At 40.0% G+C, this 19,569-nt stretch overlaps 1 protein-coding gene across 14 annotated transcripts in view; it reads right to left on the minus strand.

Moving 5' to 3' along the window:
- Positions 1-19,569, minus strand: part of tenm3 (teneurin transmembrane protein 3) — an 861,875-nt gene that overhangs the window by 516,082 nt on the left and 326,224 nt on the right. For all 14 annotated transcript variants that reach the window (XM_062995505.1, XM_062995517.1, XM_062995516.1 and 11 more), the window contains one exon: positions 8,194-8,277. The gene's annotated coding sequence lies outside the window, so the exon portion shown is untranslated. The remainder of the gene's footprint in view (positions 1-8,193; positions 8,278-19,569) is intronic.

The following is a 19,569-nucleotide window of genomic DNA, read 5'->3' on the forward strand; positions in this document are numbered from 1 at the left end:
GAAGCCCCGCCCCTATCAGGGGAAAAGAAGTGCTCGCTGGATGTGTGTGTGTGTCGGAGGGTTAGCCCATTAGCCCTATCTTTATCGTATCGAATGGATACAATAAAATAAAGAGAAAACACTCGATTAAACATTAAAAATAATGAAATAAATAATAACGGATGGTGAACAGACTGGCGTCTGAGGTGATGATGAGGAAGAGGAGGAAGAGCTGAGGAGTGAAAAACTACAACACACAGGCGAGTGCGTCCGCAGACTAAAGAACAAAGGAAGTGGAGATGGAGGGATAAGCGTGGCGAGGGTACGAGGGCGTGAAGCTGGAGTGAGGGACGCTTCATGCTATTACGCCTCTTTCAGGAGCTCACTCAGCCGTTCTCAAGGCCGCAAACACAAGGTCAAAGCAATTCCAGCACATAATGTGAACCAATCCCAGCACCAAACACACAGCCAGAGGAGGAGAAACATCCAGCTGCAAATAAAAGCTGAGACGCCACAGACCTGCAGCTTCTCCTGAATCCACCGAGCTTCACCCAGACAGAACCAAGTGGAAATAACAGAAATAAATATTATTTCTATATGATTCAGAAAGTATTCAGACCCTCTACAAGCTTTACATGTCTGGATTTGGGCGCTTTATCCCATTCTTCATGACAGATCCCTCAGAACTCTATCGGACTGGATGCCGATATGTGTATTTGCATGCTCATGGATGTTCCTACGTTTGTCTGCATTCATACATCTTTCTTCCTGTTCCTGGCGCTGAGAAGAACCCCTTAGCATGATGCTGCCACCGTCATGTTTCACAGTATGGATGGTATTAGCCACCTGATGTTCACTGCCTGCCTATTTATTTACTTCTCTTATTATAGACCAATTTCCGAACTGCCGTTCTTATCAAAAGTTTTAAAGAAGGTTGGCTATCTCCAGCTGTTACCACACTTTAGTTTCAGTCGGGTTTCAGGGCTCATCACAGTACAGAGTCGGCTCTACTTAAACTGACCAATGATTTATTACTTCCTCTTGATTCTAGTCATTGTGTCATTCTAGTTATGCTGGATTAACTGCAGCATTTGACACTATTGATCATAATATTCTTTTAAAGCGGCTTTACTCCATCGCTGGGATTCAGGAAAAGCTCTAGGTCGCAGTTCAATGAGGTAAATGGACTTCCACTCCAGCTCCCATTAACTATGGTTTACCTCAAGGCTCTGTTCTGGGTCCTGTCCTATTTTCACTATATCTGACCCCCCTGGGAAAAATTTTTCTTATCTTTGTTATGCAGGTGACATTCAGTTGTACTTTCCACTCAAACCTGGGGACAACCATTCCTTGAGTAGGCTCTCTGAATGTATGAAGGAGGTTAGACACTGGTTAACTAATAACTTCCTTCAGCTCAATGAGAGCAAGTCTGAGGTAGTCATCTTTGGTTCATCTTCAAGTTCCCAAATTATTGGCGGTGATTTGAAACTTCTCTTCCCCAGCTTGTCCTGCTGTGCTAAAAATCTAGGTGTTGACAGAATTACCTCGAGATCAACACCAGCAAGACAAAAGAGCTGGTGGTGGACTTTCGAAGGACTAAACCACATCCACTGAAACCGGTGAGCATCCAGGGATGGAATATTGAGATCGTTATCTCCTATAGGTACCTGGGTGTTCACGTTAACAGTAAACTGGACTGGTCAGATAATACACAGGCCTTGTACAAGAAGGGCCAAAGCAGACTCTATTTGTTGAGGAGGCTCCGGTCTTTTGGAATACATGGGGCCCTTCTCAACTCCTTTTGTGATTCGGTGGTGGCATCAACCATTTTCTATGGTGTTGTCTGCTGGGGCAGAAGCATGACAATAGCAGACAGGAAGAAGCTGGACAAACTGATCAGAAAAGCGAGTTCTGTCCTGGGCTGCACCCTGGGCCAGTGATAGCTCAGTGGTTAAGGCACTGGACTAGTAAACAGAAGGTTGCCGGTTCAAGCCCCGCCACCACCAAGTTGCCACTGTTGTTAACCCTCAATTGCTCATTGTGTTCCGCTGACTGTGTAAGTCGCTTTGGATAAAAGCGTCTGCTAAATACTGAAAATGTAAATGTAATGTAAATGGACTCGGTGGAAGCAGTGGGGGAGAGAAGGATGATGGCCAAGCTTTCATCCCTAATGGAGAACACTGATCACCCACTGCATGAGACTGTGGCAGCGCTGGGCAGCTCCTTTAGCGACAGGCTTATTTTTTACATATTCTTACTTTCTACTTTTTAATATATGTGTACATATGTGTAAACACTTTGTATTTTTTATTTTTATATTCTTGAAAGCTGCTGTAACACTACAAATTTCCCCCCGTGGGATAATAAAGTCTTATCTTATCTTATCTTACAGTATTTTCGATCCAGCTCTCAAATTTGATAGACAAATTAATTCCGTTGTAAAAAGTAGCTTTTACCAATTAAGACACATTGCCAAATTGAAATGTTTTCACACGTCATTTAAAGATTTTGAGACAGTCGTTCATGACTTTATTACGTCACGCCTTGATTATTGTAATTCACTGTACATGGGTGTTTGTCAGTCTTCTTTGACCCGGTTGCAGCTTGTCCAAAATGCCGCCGCTAGATTGCTTACTGGTACGAAAAAACGTAAACACATTACACCTGTCATGGCCTCCCTACACTGGCTCCCCATCAAATATAGGGTCCAATTTAAAATTTGACTCTTTGTATTTAAGGCGCTCCACGGTATGGCCCCATTGTACATCAGTGACATGTTATGTCCCTATAAGGCACAAAGGACACTCCGATCTTCAAACAAATCTTTACTAAACGTACCTCAGTCTCGCTTAAAACACAAGGGTGACCGTGCTTTCTCAGTCGCTGCTCCCAGACTGTGGAATTCATTACCTCCTGGTATTAAATCCCAGACTTCAATTGATGCTTTTAAAACTTGTCTTCAAACCTACCTTTTCTCTCTGGCATATGAAGATGGTTAACCAGGTGATTCTTTTACTCTCACTGTTTTATTTATTGATTTATTTATAGATTTTTGTTTATTCCATATTTATTAATTTAACAATGTATATTTATATATATATGTATTTTCTTTTATTGTCGTATTCTGCTGTACAGCACTTTGGTTAGCTTCAGCTTTTAAATGTGCTTTATAAATAAATTGAATGGAATTGAATTATTTATTTATTTGATGTTTTGCTTGTTCATGTTTCCTTTGTTGTTCCTCCAGTAGTGTTTGCAGAAAAGCAGCCATTGTAGATGTATTTATTTATTTATTTACTTATTTATTTTTTACATATTTAATTAAATATTTTTTTATTATTTTTTTACACATTTAATTGAATAATTATTTATTTATTTATTTTGTGAGATGTAATTTATTGCTCATTGTTTACTGTGTAATCGCTGTTCATCCTGCAGCTCAGTTTCTTTCTTTTTATAATATATTTTGCATATCGTAATTTGCTTGCTTACAACTTTGTTAATTTGTAATGATTTAAAGTTTCAAGAATGCAAAAAAGAAATAAAAATTGGGACAACAATTAAAAAAATAAATAAATAAATAAATAAATACTACAATGCAGTGCCAATAAATAAATAAATAAATAAATACATGCATGCATGCATACATACATACATACATACATACATACATACATACATACATACATACATACATACATACATACATACATACATACATACATACATACATACATACATACATACATACATACATACATACATACATACATACATACATACATACATACATACATACATACATACATACATACATACATACATACATACATACATACATACATACATACATACATACATACATACATACATACATACATACATACATACATACATAATACACCATAAACCAGCTGGTTAAAGACTGAAACAACCAGATGATTGGTGTGTCTATTTATTTATTTATTTATTTATTTATTTATCTATTTATTCAGTTATTTTTATGGACGCATTTATTACTTTTATCAGAGAACTTTAGGTATATTATGTAGTGACTAGTACAGGCGGCTAGCAAAAAGATCTGCACACAGGTGGCTCTGAAACCCACCATGACCCTGATCAGGATACAGCAATGAACAAAAACTAGCATTAAGCCAGGTAACTACACTTTCTTTCTTCATGCTTCATGCTTCTTCAGGCTTATGAGCCACCCATAATGGTACCACAACCCAGGTTTGGGTTAGATTTCCTCTGGAAAAACATGCCAGTAGATGATCTAACTGTTCTAAATTGACCCTAGGTGTAAACAAGCACTCTGGCAGGGGTGTAACATGGTACATGGGACCCACTGTGACCCTGATCGGTCAGTGAAAATTGCACCCTGACAAGATGGCTTAGTAACACAAACACACACACACACACACACATTGCTTAAAAAAGTAAATGCACTGATTAACCAACGATTAATTCTTACTCTTACTCTAAATGTGGGAGGAAACAGACACAAGGAGAACATACCAAACTCCTTAAAGACAGTAACCAGCTCTTAGAAAGCACACAACACACACAACACAACACACACACACACAACACACACGCAAGTACATTCCAGAAAACAAGAGGCATCAGAGCTGCTAAAGTAGATGCTGCATTAGCAATGTGTAACATGGTACATGGTACCCACTGTGACCCTGATCGGTCAGTGAACTGAATGAATGAACGAACGGATGAGCGAGCTCCTGTACTGTACTGCTGTACGTGATTTACAGCTGAAGGTGAGAGCAGGTAAAGTGATGGAGGTTCTACCATCATCACGCTGTAAATTCTTTAGTCAGCGCTAAGAAATTGATTTGGCGGCCCCGCCGGGCCCCACCGGGTTCCGGACCAGCCGCCGGTATTAATCCATTAGCGCAACAGACATTTCAGGTGGTTTTGTAAAAGGTGTTTTTTTGGAGAATCCTCGCGGGCCGTCATAAAAGAGACAGACATTCAACTAAAAGCTATAAAAGCAATTATTCCTGTGTAACGCGAGCAGCAGACATCATAAAAGTAGAAGTGTAATTGGCGTTAATTGCACGAGGCTGACCGCTCCTGCATGCCTAATGCTCCGAGCGCCCGGCGCCGGGGATTTACGCGCTTTGATTAGCGGCGTGAGCAGAAAATCGGCGACGTATGGATGTGTTTTACACGCTTCCTAAAGCTCCACGGGCCGCGGGTACACTCAGGTGGAATCAGATCGGCGTCATCTGGGTACGTTACAGGGTTTAATTAGCACTGGAGGGAGTGGGGGGGTGAGTTTATTATTATTTTTATTATTATTTAAAAATGTAAATGCACTGATTAACCAACAGCTAGTTCTTACTCTAAATGTGGAAGGAAAGATACAAGGAGAACATGCCAAACTCTTTATAGACAGTACCCAGCTCTTAGAAAGCTGTATGGAATCAACACTACCTGCTGTGACACCATGTTTCATTACACACACACACACACACACAGACACACACACGTACACAGACACACACACACAGACACACACACGTATACAGACACACACACACACAGACACAGACACACACACAGACACACACACACACACGTACACAGACACACACACACACACAGACACACACACCCACACGTATACAGACACACACACATACACACACACACGTATACAGACACACACAGACACACACACGTATACAGACACACACATACACACACACACGTATACAGACACACACATACACACACACAGACACACACACGTACACAGACACACACATACACACACAGACACACACACGTACACAGACACACACACACAGACACACACACGTATACAGACACACACACACACAGACACACACACAGACACACACACACACACAGACACACACGTACACAGACACACACACACACACACACCCACACGTATACAGACACACACACATACACACACACGTATACAGACACACACAGACACACACACGTATACAGACACACACATACACACACACACACACGTATACAGACACACACATACACACACACAGACACACACAGACAGACAGACAGACAGAGCCAGTGCTTAAAAAAGTAAATGCACTGCTTAACCAACAGCTAGTTCTTACTCTTACTCTAAATGTGTGAGGAAACAGACACAAGGAGAACATGCCAAACTCCTTATAGACAGTACCCAGCTCTTAGGAAGCTGTACAAAATCAAAACTACCTGCACACACACACACACACATCAGCAAACAAGAGGCACCAGAGCTCCACCTGCAACGAGCACGGGTCCTGTGGTCCCAGGACAAGACCGGATGGCTTAGTAACACACATACACACACACACACACCAGCAAACAAGGCACCAAAGGCCCACCTGCTAAAGTAGATGCTGCATAGCTATGAGGGTCCTATGGACCCTGGTTCAATCCTCACCTCCAATCACTGTGTGTGGAGTTGAGCATGTTCTCTCTGGTTTCCCACCTCCCCCCCAAAAAACAGAGTGTGATTGAGCTCTGTGCCCCTGACAAGACCGGATGGCTTAGTAAAATAGAATGCACACACACACACACACACACACACACACGGCTGTAAGCCGGTATTATTAGAGGAAGCCTGGTGTGAACAGATGTTTGTTTATAGAGCAACAGCAGGCAGAAAGACCCGCCGAAGCCGCTCGACCTCGCTCGCTGGGATCCCAAATGCTGCTGCTGCTCTCGTTAGGACTCGAAGAAATAATAATAGTCAGAACAAATGGTTTGTACTAAAAAAGTTACAAAAACATCACGCTTAGTGGGTAGCTGGTGTTGTGCAGGCGCTGGGGCTAAAACGTGATCAAGGCCACAGTGACGCAAAGCATTTGTTAGTTTGTCCACAGGACAAACACACACACACACACACACACACACACACACACTCTCAGGATAGTTTCTAGTAGATTTAGTTGGCCTGACTGCATGACTTTAGATTTGTGAGAGGAAACCAGAACACCAGGGAGAACATGCAAACTCCACACAGAAAAGACCCTGACTGCCCGGCCAGGGAATCGAACCCAGGCCCTTCTTGCTGTGACCTGTCATGTATAAGACAAGTATGATTAGTGGGCGGCACGGTGGCTCGGTGGGTAGCACTGTCGCCTCACAGCGAGAAGGTCCTGGGTTTGATCCCCAGGTGGGGCAACCCGTCTCCTTTCTGTGCAGAGTTTGCATGTTCTCCCCATCTCTGCTCCAGTTTTCTCCCACAGTCCAGAAACATGCATTCAGGTTAGAGACACCGAATTGCCCTATAGGTGAATGTGTGTGTGTGTGCGTGTGTGTGCGCGCCCCGTCCAGGGTGTTACTGTGTGCCTTGCGCCCATTGAAAAGCTGGGATAGACTCCAGCACCCCCTGCGACCCTGATTGGATAAGCGGTTAAGAAAGTGCAGTTGTAGTCTAGTGGTTAAAGAACTGGACCAGTAAGCAGAAGCTAACTAGTTCAAACCCCACCACTGCCAGGTTGCAAAATGTTGGGCCCTTGAGCTAGGCCCTTAACCCTCAACTGCTTAAACTATAAGTTGATTTGGATAAAAGCATCTGCTAAATGCTGAAAATGTGAAGTAAGTGAGTGAGTATAATTAGTCAAAAACATGCAGCATTTATTATCGGGTTGCCATTACAGGTAAAATCACCCTAACAAGCTCAATTCAAGCCTCAGACAAACAACTTCAGGTCCTTCAGATCATCTGTACAAACAACTGTATGTAGGTACTGAGCAGATGGAGCAGTGGTCTCTTTACCAAGGTTGGGAAGAGAACCTGCACTGACACATACTGCTGAGACACATGCATCTAACATTCGGTCAGATGTGATCACAGAACCGTGAATACAAATCAGGAATATCTGGAATACTGGTGTCTGTCCACAGTCGAGCCAGCTCTACATCTCCATGGACTTAATTCTGCTATTAAACCTGCTATTGAGTCTATTAAACACAGAAAAAAGAAGCCTACTAAAGAAGATAATAATCATTTATCTCTCTTTGTTAGATGAATTGTTTTGAGTTATTCAGAAACCGTGACCAGAGGAGAAAAAGTAGGGCATTTAAACCCAACAACACTGTACCTACTGTCAAGCACGGCATGGTAGTAGCACAATGTTGCGCTGAGTTGTTATTAATTCCTCATTACCGAGAAAAAAAGGGACGTTCCTCGGTTCTCACTTACCCGACGCTCTGACCGTCATCCTGGTCAGCTTCACTTCACCACACAGCCTCGTCACTGAAGATTCAACACATCCAGACGTCAGATCTGCAACCAGAAGACAACAAACAGAAACAAATTCAAGAAAAGGTTAACAAAAATGTGTGTGAAATAAATATGAGCATGTTAAATCAACAGCATATGACCAAAAACATGAAGACACCCGTCTGATACCCCTTTTCCGGTTCGCAAACTTGATTTTGAACTCGTTCCGAGTGTTTCCACCGAAATAAAGAGGTTCCAGACAGAGAACTAGGGTTCTAATCTGGCACCACAGAATACTCGAACCGTGACGTCAACGGTGGGCGTGTCACAGTGTCGAGGTTTGGGTGCTTTCACATGAGAAGCTGCAACACCGCTGTGCTGGTTTCTCGTATGGAGCTTAATGCTGCACCTCCAACTTTGAAAGTGACCTGATTAAATTCTGATCCAGTTTGCGGCTGATATATTCAAAGCGCCTCAAATGAGACGAACTGTTTGATATGACGTTGTAAAAGTCACCCGGACAGAACGAACAACGCTTAACGTGAAAAATAAAGCATAACGTGGCTTGTTGTAATAAAACGCATGATGAATTTGGCCAGTACAGAGCTCTTATAACCAGTACAGAGCATTTATAACCAGTACAGAGCGCATATAACCAGTACAGAGCATTTATAACCAGTACAGAGCACTTATAACCAGTACAGAGCACTTATAACCAGTACAGAGCATTTATAACCAGTACAGAGCACTTATAACCAGTACAGAGCACTTACAACCAGTACAGAGCTCTTACAACCAGTACAGAGCGCTTATAACCAGTACAGAGCACTTATAACCGGTACAGAGCACTTATAACCAGTGCAGAGCGCATATAACCAGTACAAATGAGACAAACACGTCACGTCTTCTTATCACCAACAGCTGATCGATGCTTTTTACATAAAAACCAACATCTGTAACAGCAGCACAAATCCCCACAGATAATCCACACGCTCCACCATCATGTTACTACTCTGTACTTTTTTTTTGTAACGCCCACCGTTGATGACGTGCTTGGTTCCCAAAACTGGTGGAAACGCGGGTCGGTTCTCTACAAAACACCAAGGTTTAAAGAAACCTCTCTTTCTTGAAAAGCGCTACAAGAGGCTGTTAGACCCAGTCTATCCCATTCCAAAATGATTGAGTATTCATTTCCTCTTCAGAAACGGTTTTAAACAGGATTTCGGAGTGTGACTGTGTGAATTTGTGTTCATTCAGTCAGAGACTGACATAGGACACAAAGGTCTGATTTTCTGTATGACATGGAAGGCTCAGACATGCCCAACATCGCAGTGAACGAAGCACACAGCGCATATCATGACTGCACGTGTGTCAGGGAGTCTCAGCGATCATCGAACACTAAAAGCATAATAAACTTTTCCTGAAGGAACAAACTTGTGGACCACACACACACACACACACACACACACACACGCTTTCCAGCCTCGTCTCCAATAAAGCACTATCAAATGATTGACTTGCCCTAAAACACCGAGTTGATTGGCGACCTTTAGGTGTGTCCTGAGCGCCGTGTTGTCGGTGATATTAAAGCGCGACACCGAGCGCGCCCGGTCCCAAACTCATTTCCAACCATATCGATTCCTTCCACAAATAAAAACCACACCGCAATTTATTTACGTCCCCGCAGGTATCATCTGTTTAAACATGTTCCTGAATCAGTCCGAGCCGCCCCTCAGGGGGGAACACGCACACACACACACACACACACGGATGCGCACACACACATACACACGGAGCGGTCTGGTTATTATCTCAACTAATGAAAGATAGAACCATCATTACACTCAACCTCACACACACACACAATACTTACACGGGTTTACACACCGTATGGTCAGAAGTATGTGGACACCTTCTAATCATGTTTGTCACACATTGTTCGGATCCCTGAGCACAAAGTAAAAGTCATAAACACTTAACGATTTAAGAAGTTTGCTGTGGAGGAATTTCAGTGTCCAGCAAACAGCTCTGACCTCAGTTCTAATCTACACCTCTGACATGCATTGGAATGCCAATTACAAGTCTTTTAATCCAGCATCGGTGCCTGACTCCACACCTGACGTCCACATACGTTTGGCTTAAGTGCTGCCCTGATGTTTGACCTCCAGTAACGAGACCCCATGCAAAAACAGTATAAAATAAAGCACGTGTTCACCACACGACAGACATGGTAACAGGTTAGTGCACAGATGAATTGTGGTTCAGTGATTCAGTGTTAGATGGAATTAAATTGTGATGAGTTGAGCATTTCTAAGATCCTCAGCCAGATCCCACCTAAACCAGCGTAAACCCACTGGAGCATTGTTTATATTTACTGGTCAGTTTCTAACCAGCGCAGCTTCATAAAGCACAAAGAGCTTCACAAGATCCAAACCTGCACAGAGAGAAACAGGAAACATCACCACTGATACAACCACTGATACACGATGCTTCTGAAATACGTACAGCACCAACCAAACCAGTACTAAACAAACCAGTACTAACCAAACCAGTACTAAACAAACCAGTACTAACCAAACCAACACTAAACAAATCAGAACTAACCAAACCAGTACTAACCAAACCAGTACTAACCAAACCATAATAATAATAATAATAAAACTAATAATAATAACAACAACAACAACAACAACAAAACAACAAAAATGATAATAATATAATAATAATAGTAATAATAACAATAATAATACTACTACTAATAATAATAGTAATAATAATAATAACAAACAACAACAAAACAACAACAATAATAATAATAATAATAAAATAATAATAGTAATAATAATACTAATAATAATAACAATAATTAATAATAATAATAACAATAATAATAATGATAATAAAATTAATAATAACAACAACAACAACAACTATCTATAATATCTACAATGATATTTTAATAATTGTACTTCATTTATCCTGATGATCTTTTAGTTTTATTGCTTTATTATTTGTTTCTTCTGTGTAAAGTACACTGATTAATTGTAAGGGGCCGGACTGTATAGTCATGGCTGTGTGAGCTGTATATTGTGTGTGTGTGTGTGTGTGTAGCAGGTGCAGCAGTGAAAAAATCTCCACTGATTAATGACTGGAGGAAGATGAACACACACTGTGCATTAAAAAAGAAAACACATTTATATTTGTGTTTCTGCAGATCAGAGCTAACAGGGTGTGTGTTCCCAGAAACGCTGAACAAAAGCAAGTTTTACTCTGTATGTACTGTAGTATTTACTATTTAATAAACTATTTATTAACTATTTAATAATCTTTTAAATGTGTTCCATTCCAAAGTAAATACAAAAGATGAAATTACGACAGTAATAATGCAGGTGAGCTGGAAAATGAAACACATTTCAAGGATTTTGTGCTTTTTACATACAGGCAGATAATTTGCTTCTACATACAATAAACTCAGCTCACGTATATAAATGTTAAATGTTTAGAATCAACAACATGATTTCATAATTAAAAACAGAATCATTAATAAATAAACAGGATTAATTGTGCATCTTTTCATTTAAATACGATTAAAGGTGCATTCAGTAGAATTTTGGTTTTAGTGAATTTACAATAAACTACAAAACCAAAGAGGGACGGCACGGTGGCTCGGTGGGTAGCACTGTCGCCTCACAGCAAGAAGGTCCTGGGTTCGATCCCCAGGTGGGCCAGTCCGGGTCCTTTCTGTGTGGAGTTTGCATGTTCTCCCCGTGTCTGTGTGGGTTTCCTCCCACAGTCCAAAGACGTGAAAGAGAGGTGAATTGGAGACACTAAAGTGTCCATGACTGTGTTCGATATAACCTTGTGTACTGAGTGACTACCGTTCCTGTCATGAATGTAACCAAAGTGTAAAACATGATGTTAAAAATCCTAATAAACAAACAAAACCAAAGAGATATGAAATGCTTTAGCAGTGGAGTCTGCCATGTTTCTGTTTGTCAGCACTCACTGTCGTATTCAATAATACGATATAGAATTCAGAATAATAACAAAATAATTACGCTAATCTCTGACCTATGAGACGATAAATGCTGATAGATTTCAGTCAAAACCCTTTTCTGAATTCTCTCTTTTCTTATCTCTGTATACACTAAATGGCCAAAAGTATTTGGACGCCCGACCATGAGCTTGTCGGACATCCCAGTTCAAAAACAAACTGTATTAAAACAGAGTGACCACTATTTCAGTTAGAACAGCAGCCACTCTTTTAAGAAAGGTTCTCATAAGAAGTATGTCTGTGGGAATTTTTAGTCAAGTCCACTTAGTCAAAAGAGCTGATGTTGATGTTCCGGTTCATCCCAGAGCTGTTGAGTGGGGCTGAGGTCAGGACTCTGTGCAGGACACTGGAGTTTATTGGTTTTTAAATCGAGCTTTTGTTCATGTCTTTATAGAGCTGCTTTGTGCACAGCAATACAGTCTTGCTGGGACAGGAAAGGGCCTTCCCTAAACTGTTTTGAAGCATATATTTGTATGCTTTATATAATTCATAAACATTGGAGTTACAATTCATGTTTATATAAGTTCAGGACAAAAAAAACACACTCGAAAAGCAGAATGAACTGTGTGTGTGTGTGGTTCTGAACTGACTGGGTCACCGTACACGTGTTAAATGTCAGAAAGCTTTTACCGAAACCCCTCTGAACACCACAACACAACACGGAGGTCCTCTCACGCCTGTAATAAAAGCTTCCGCTGCCACGTCCCCGACAGCTCATAAAAAAATGCGCTCCGTGTTCCGTCCGGAAGCTCGGAGGTGTAAAAGAGGTAGAGACGAGGCGCCGCCGGTACCCTCTCTTCATCGGGGTCAAACCTCGTGGTTGTAGGAGCAAGTGGAGTGAGCCGATGTGACACGGGACGTTTCCCTCATGAGCGCCGCCGCACTTTTTCTAGTCAGCAGCGTCAAATATTTATGAGTGCGCTCATGTAGCGCTTTTTTAACCTCCTGCTAACCCCATTTAAGCATTAGCAGCTTCTCAAAAAGTTCCCTGCGCCCGGAGAAAGAGAAACAGATTTGAGTCGGGATGACAGTGCATCTGATTCTCTCTCACTTCTCTCTCTCCTCTCTCTTCTCTGCCTCGTCAGCTGGGTTTATTGTGTTTGTAATTATTCACATCTCTTCTGATATCTCCAGTTTCTCCAGCTTCATTTATTCTGCTTTTATTCAGATACACACAATGTTTCTGATTATTACTAAATTCCTCCTTCATGTAAACACACTTTCACTCTATTAATATCAGACACACACACACACACACACACAGAGAGATAATCAGAAAACTTAATAAATCATTTCCTGCCTTTTCTGTCTTTCTGAATATTATGTACAAAACCATGTAAATTATCACAAACTGAAAAATAACAATCGCTCTGATTTCCTGTTCATCCTCAAGTCATGCAGCACAAACACCACAAATATCTCATTCAGATATAAAAGAGCAACTAGATTATATAGTCAAAATTTACATAGTAATTATAGAATTAAGAAAGCAAGAAAGAAAAAGTTGTTAGAAATAATTTTATACTACACTTGGAGACAAAAGTCTGAGGACGACAGTGTAAGTACATCAGTTTATTTATTTATTGTTCTTCTTTAACAACAGATCATATAATCAGCAGAGCAATCCCAGTGATTTAAGTTATTATTTTTAATATGGACATAAATGAATTTCAGAATTCTGTAGTATTTGTGGTGTTCATGTTTTATAACAGGTGAACAGGCTGCTATTGTACAAACGTAAACAAGCTTCTGATAAGTCGACCAAATCCACCTGCTGGAAGTCGTCTAATCATCTGTTTTAACAGAAAGAATCTGACTAAACTGAAAAATCTGGAAAATTTGAGCTTTTGTATGAAGGAACTGATGTGGTCACTTTCACACTTGTGCTCACTCGCTTTTCAGTAGCAACAAAAACTAAGAAATTTCTGTATTTTAGCTCCTAAATTATTATTATTATTGTAGATACTATTGCTTATATTATTATTATTATTTTTATTATTGTTATTTTTATTATTATTATTATTGTAGATACTATTGCTTATATTATTATTATTATTTTTATTATTGTTATTTTTATTATTATTATTATTATTATTATTGTAGATACTATTGCTTATATTATTATTATTATTTATTTTTTTATCATTATTATTATCATTATTAATATTATTGTAGATACTATTGCTTATATTATTAATATTATTTTTTATTATTATTATTATTATTACATTTTTTAATTTAGTTTTTTTGTACTGTAAGAATAAAATCATGATGTGTTTAATTCTTCTGCATGTTCTTGTTTCTTTAAACAGATCCAGTAAATCAAATTATTAGTACACATAAATCATTTCTATATTTTAAGAGCAGTGTTGGAGATGAGGTAGCGAGATGAAACTACAACAAAAACATCTAGTTAAGAAACCAAACCATGAAATAAAAACTCAAAGACAATAAATGACCTGAAATTAAATTAAAGTCACTTACAATAACTAGTGTTTGACGTAAACACACGTTTCACATGTACTGATGATTTCAATTTAGTCGTTCTTCACAGTACAACATTAACACAATAACGTCTGGTTTTAATAAAATACTGAATATAAAGAATTAATATTCCTGACTTTTATTTTTTTATAGTGTGTCCAAGACCACATGGTGGAAATACCCTGGACAGGGTGCCCGTCCGGAACAGGGTGCCCTACAGAAACACAGGAATCTGTGTGTTTTTTTATTCATTAGACTAAATAAAAGCAGTGTACTGTAGTAAAGGCCTGAGCTGTAAACGTTCAGCTGACGTCTGTGTTTGGTGGAGCTTTTAAAGAGAAGTGCAGATGAACGTGGTGCCCGTGACTCCTGGCTGCACATCAGTATCCAGACTGTGCTCACATTCCCGCTCAGTCCATAAAAGTGCAGGAACGCTGACAGACGCCCATAAAGTACAGCGGAGTTCATGCTAACTTCAACTGCGTAGTGAGGGGCAGCGGCACCGGCCTGTCTCTGTGTGATTACAGCTTTCTATAGTATACACACACACACACCGTACATATACACAGCCACACAGAAACACACCATCAAACATATTATGTACACACACACACACACACACACACAAACATATAGTGTATACCCACACTACACATACTACCATACGTATAATGCACACACACACACACACATATACACACCATACATATAGTGCATATATACCCACACTACACACCATACATATAATGTACACACACACCATACACATACACACACACTCATAATGCACACACACACATAGTGCATATATACCCACACTATACACATACACACACACAAACACACCATTTTCATAGTGCATGTATATACCCACATTACACACACACATACATACACATACATACACACACCATTCTCATAGTGCATATATACCAACACTACACACACACACACACACACACACACACACACACACACACACACACACACACACACACAATACTCATAGTACACACACACACCACCATACACATATATACACACACCATTTTCATAGTGCATATAACCAACACTACACACACACAATACTCATAGAACACACACACACCACTTAAAATTTACACACACCACTATACACATATATACACACCCTATCCTAATAGTGCATATATACCAACACTACACACACACACACAACACTCATAGTACACACGTACACACACACACACACACAATACTCATAGTACACACACACACACACACACACACACACACAATACTCATAGTACACACACACACACACACACAATACTCATAGTACACACACACACACACACACACACACAATACTCATAGTACACACACACACACACACAATACTCATAGTGTACACACACACACACACACACACACACACACACACACACACACACACACACACACACACAGTACCTCATATTACAACAACTAGTAAAATCGTTCATAGTTGCCCATATTATGGTTAGGATTTAATTGTAGTGAGTTTGTAAAAGCAGAGATTATTCTTTTATATTTCTTTATTTGCTATAGAGTTATTAATCTGTTCTAAATACAGTTTATTTATAATAATAATGATAATAATTTTATTTAATAATTTTTGGTAATATTTAACAATACATATATACAGAGCAAAAGAGAGAGAAGGAAATTAATGTCGTCCTATTTTATTATTAATTTCAACATTTGATTAAAACTTGTCATCAAAAATCGCCGCATAAAAACTAGACTCAGCACGATTGAAAGTTGTGTAGAAAAGTTGTTATTTTTAAACAAGAAGACACTGTAAGGCCAGAAGGGACACTGTAGTGTCCCCCAGGGGCCCGGGTGAGTCGTGGCTTTCTGCTGAAGTGTGATGGGCTGCTGATTTTAATATATGTATATATATGTGCCAGCGGGGGCGTGTGGATAGAGTGAGAGGCTACAGGGAGACGTCAGGATGGCGACTGGCCCGTCTGTAGTCACGCACTGGCACACACTGACGCGTCCCCGAGTGCCCCTCATACACACACGTGTACACACACACACACACACACACACACACACACACACACATGCATGTGTGTGTTCATTTACATACCAGCCCTCACAACTCACACTAACTTTTCCCAAACTCTGAGCGAACGCTCTGGACGTTTCTGGACGGGTTATTTTCGGGAATTTTCTCCCCCGTCACTTTAACCCTCAGCAGATGTGACTGGGTGCAGCTGGGAAATTGACAGCTGGCTTCTCTGTATGTAAATTTCCTGACAACCTTCCTCGCCGCTCCTCTCCCTCGCTGACGTGTTTCGTCCTCAGTCGCTCCCGGAAGCGCGAGGTCTGTTTTACTGAGTTTGAGGAGGGCGTCGGATAGAGAGGAGCAGATCCATAATTTAGTAAGGTGAAAAGGGTGTGTGTGTGTGTGTGTGTTGGGGGAACGAGGCTAAGGTGCTCTTAGAGATTGCAAGATGAACGTTTTTTTATTATTATTATTTTTAACCACAGGTGACTTTTCAAAAGCTTTTAAAATAAAGAGGAACCTTTTACTGGGTCAAACACAGGACACACACACACACACACACAACAATGCAGCACGATACCCAAACATATTTAAACGTTTGCATACACTCCTTAGAGACGTGTACCCTATAAGACACCTAAAACCACAGGTTGTACCATCTGTCTGCCCCCTTTCACAGCTATAACAGCCTCCACTCCTCTAATGAGGTTTTTTGTCTGCAGAAATCTGAGCCCACTCGCCCAAAAGTGCATTTGTGAGGATCGTTTCTTTTAAAAGTGTGGCTATGATGGGTGTCTACATACTTCTGGCCATATTGTGTACCGTGTTGGGGCACTTTTTGATTGTACACACACTCTTACGTTCAACTCAGCAAGTCACATCGGCACAACCCTCTGGAAGGTAAAATAGGAGCCAAGTCCACACTAATAAGACAAAGTGCAATGAAAAATATAAATAAATAAATAAATATATAAATAAATAAATAAATAAATAATAATAACAAACAACAATAATAATAATGATAATAATAATTAATAATAAATGAAAAAATTAATAAATAAATAAAATAAATAAATAAATAAAATAAAATATCAGTTTTCAATTTCAGCTGTTCTAATCAGGACTAGATCTAAGACTTCTGGTACCATGGTGCTGACCAGAATAGAATATTGGAAAAATAAGCACAACAAATGACAAATGTTGAAATTAAAATGATGCATAAAATTTTTCTTCTCCAAAAAAGCCACACTGGTGTTGTTGGTGTAGTTGGTGCCCCTCAGTGCAGGCTCCTGAGGACCTGGGTTCAAACTTCCCACTGTCTGTGTATCACTTGGGTACTCCAGTGTCTGAACGTTAATCAAATACTGGCTCTGTGAGTGAGGGGCGAAACGCTGGCTTAGTGGGTAGCACTGTCGCCTCACGGCAAGAAGGTCCTGGGTTCGATCCCCAGGTGGGGCGGTCCGGGTCCTTTCTGTGTGGAGTTTGCATGTTCTCCCCGGGAGCTCCGGTTTCCTGCCACAGTCCAAAGACGTGCAAATGAGATGAACTGGAGACACTAAATTGTCCATGACTGTGTTTGATATAACCTTGTGTGAACTGATCTCTGAATCTTGTGTAATGAGTAACTACCGTTCCTGTCATGAATGTAACCAAAGTGTAAAACATGACGTTAAAATCCTAATAAATAAACAAACTGTGAGTGAGTGAGGGAGTAAATCTGTGATGCCCTGAGTTGGCAGAATCAGATTAGCGCTACCTGAAACTAATTTCTCGTCTTAGCGAATGTGGAGATTGGGGTGGAAGTGGGTACCAGCCCACACCCACACATCCTGGTTTGGCTCTTTACAGCTGTGGAGTGGCAGCGTGGAGCCGCTGGTGCTTTCTGAGCTCCTCAATTATGCAGCAGACTTTTTGACCTGCTGCACAGATCTCTGCTCTGCTGAATTATGAATGCAGCTCTTGATTGAGGTGGGTAACTGTGCACTCAGCCCTGCGCTCGCCCCCCTCACCCACCCCTCTTCTTCTTTATTTCTCTAAAAGAAGAGGCGCCACCGCTCCTGCCATCAGAGAAACATCGGACCGACTTCACAGTGAAAGGGTTCGGGGAGGAAAATAAAGCGCTGAAGAAGAGCATTAGGCACAATTAGTGCTGCTAATCTTCATTCCGCTCCGTTTCTTCAGAGGCGACGGAATATTGAGACGTTTCTAAATAATTCAAATAACGTTCGGCTTTTCCTGAGTCCATAAACACAAGCGTTCACTCCTCAGTACTGCAGGAAATATCAGAGAGAGTCCGGTTTATTACAACAGTCTGATTATATTCATACGAGAAGAAGCGCAGATCATATCCAGGCTTTTTAATTAGCTTTCTTTGTTAATATTGAAACTAATCAGTGAGAGAAATGATGTGATTCATTTCAGATGTATCACATCTATTAAAACACAAATGAATTCATGCCTGTTTAAGTCTGTTTCACTTTAATTAAAATAATTCATATTTTTCACTGAATAAAATGAGCAGAAATGTAAAGATGTATTTAATAATCATAGTAATAAGAGTAATAATATCAATAATAATACTAATATAAAAATATTACAATTAAAATAAACATTATTAAAACATTACATAGTTATCTATTTAAGGACTATTTATACATAAATGTAAATGAAAGAATAATAAAATATACAATAATAATAATAATAAAACTAATAATAAAAAATAACAACTATTATTAAAACATTACATTTTCTTGTAGTTACTGTTTTAATAATTTTAGGTAAT

Source organism: Trichomycterus rosablanca, chromosome 5 (genome assembly GCF_030014385.1).
Source record: "Trichomycterus rosablanca isolate fTriRos1 chromosome 5, fTriRos1.hap1, whole genome shotgun sequence".
NCBI lineage: Eukaryota > Metazoa > Chordata > Actinopteri > Siluriformes > Trichomycteridae > Trichomycterus > Trichomycterus rosablanca.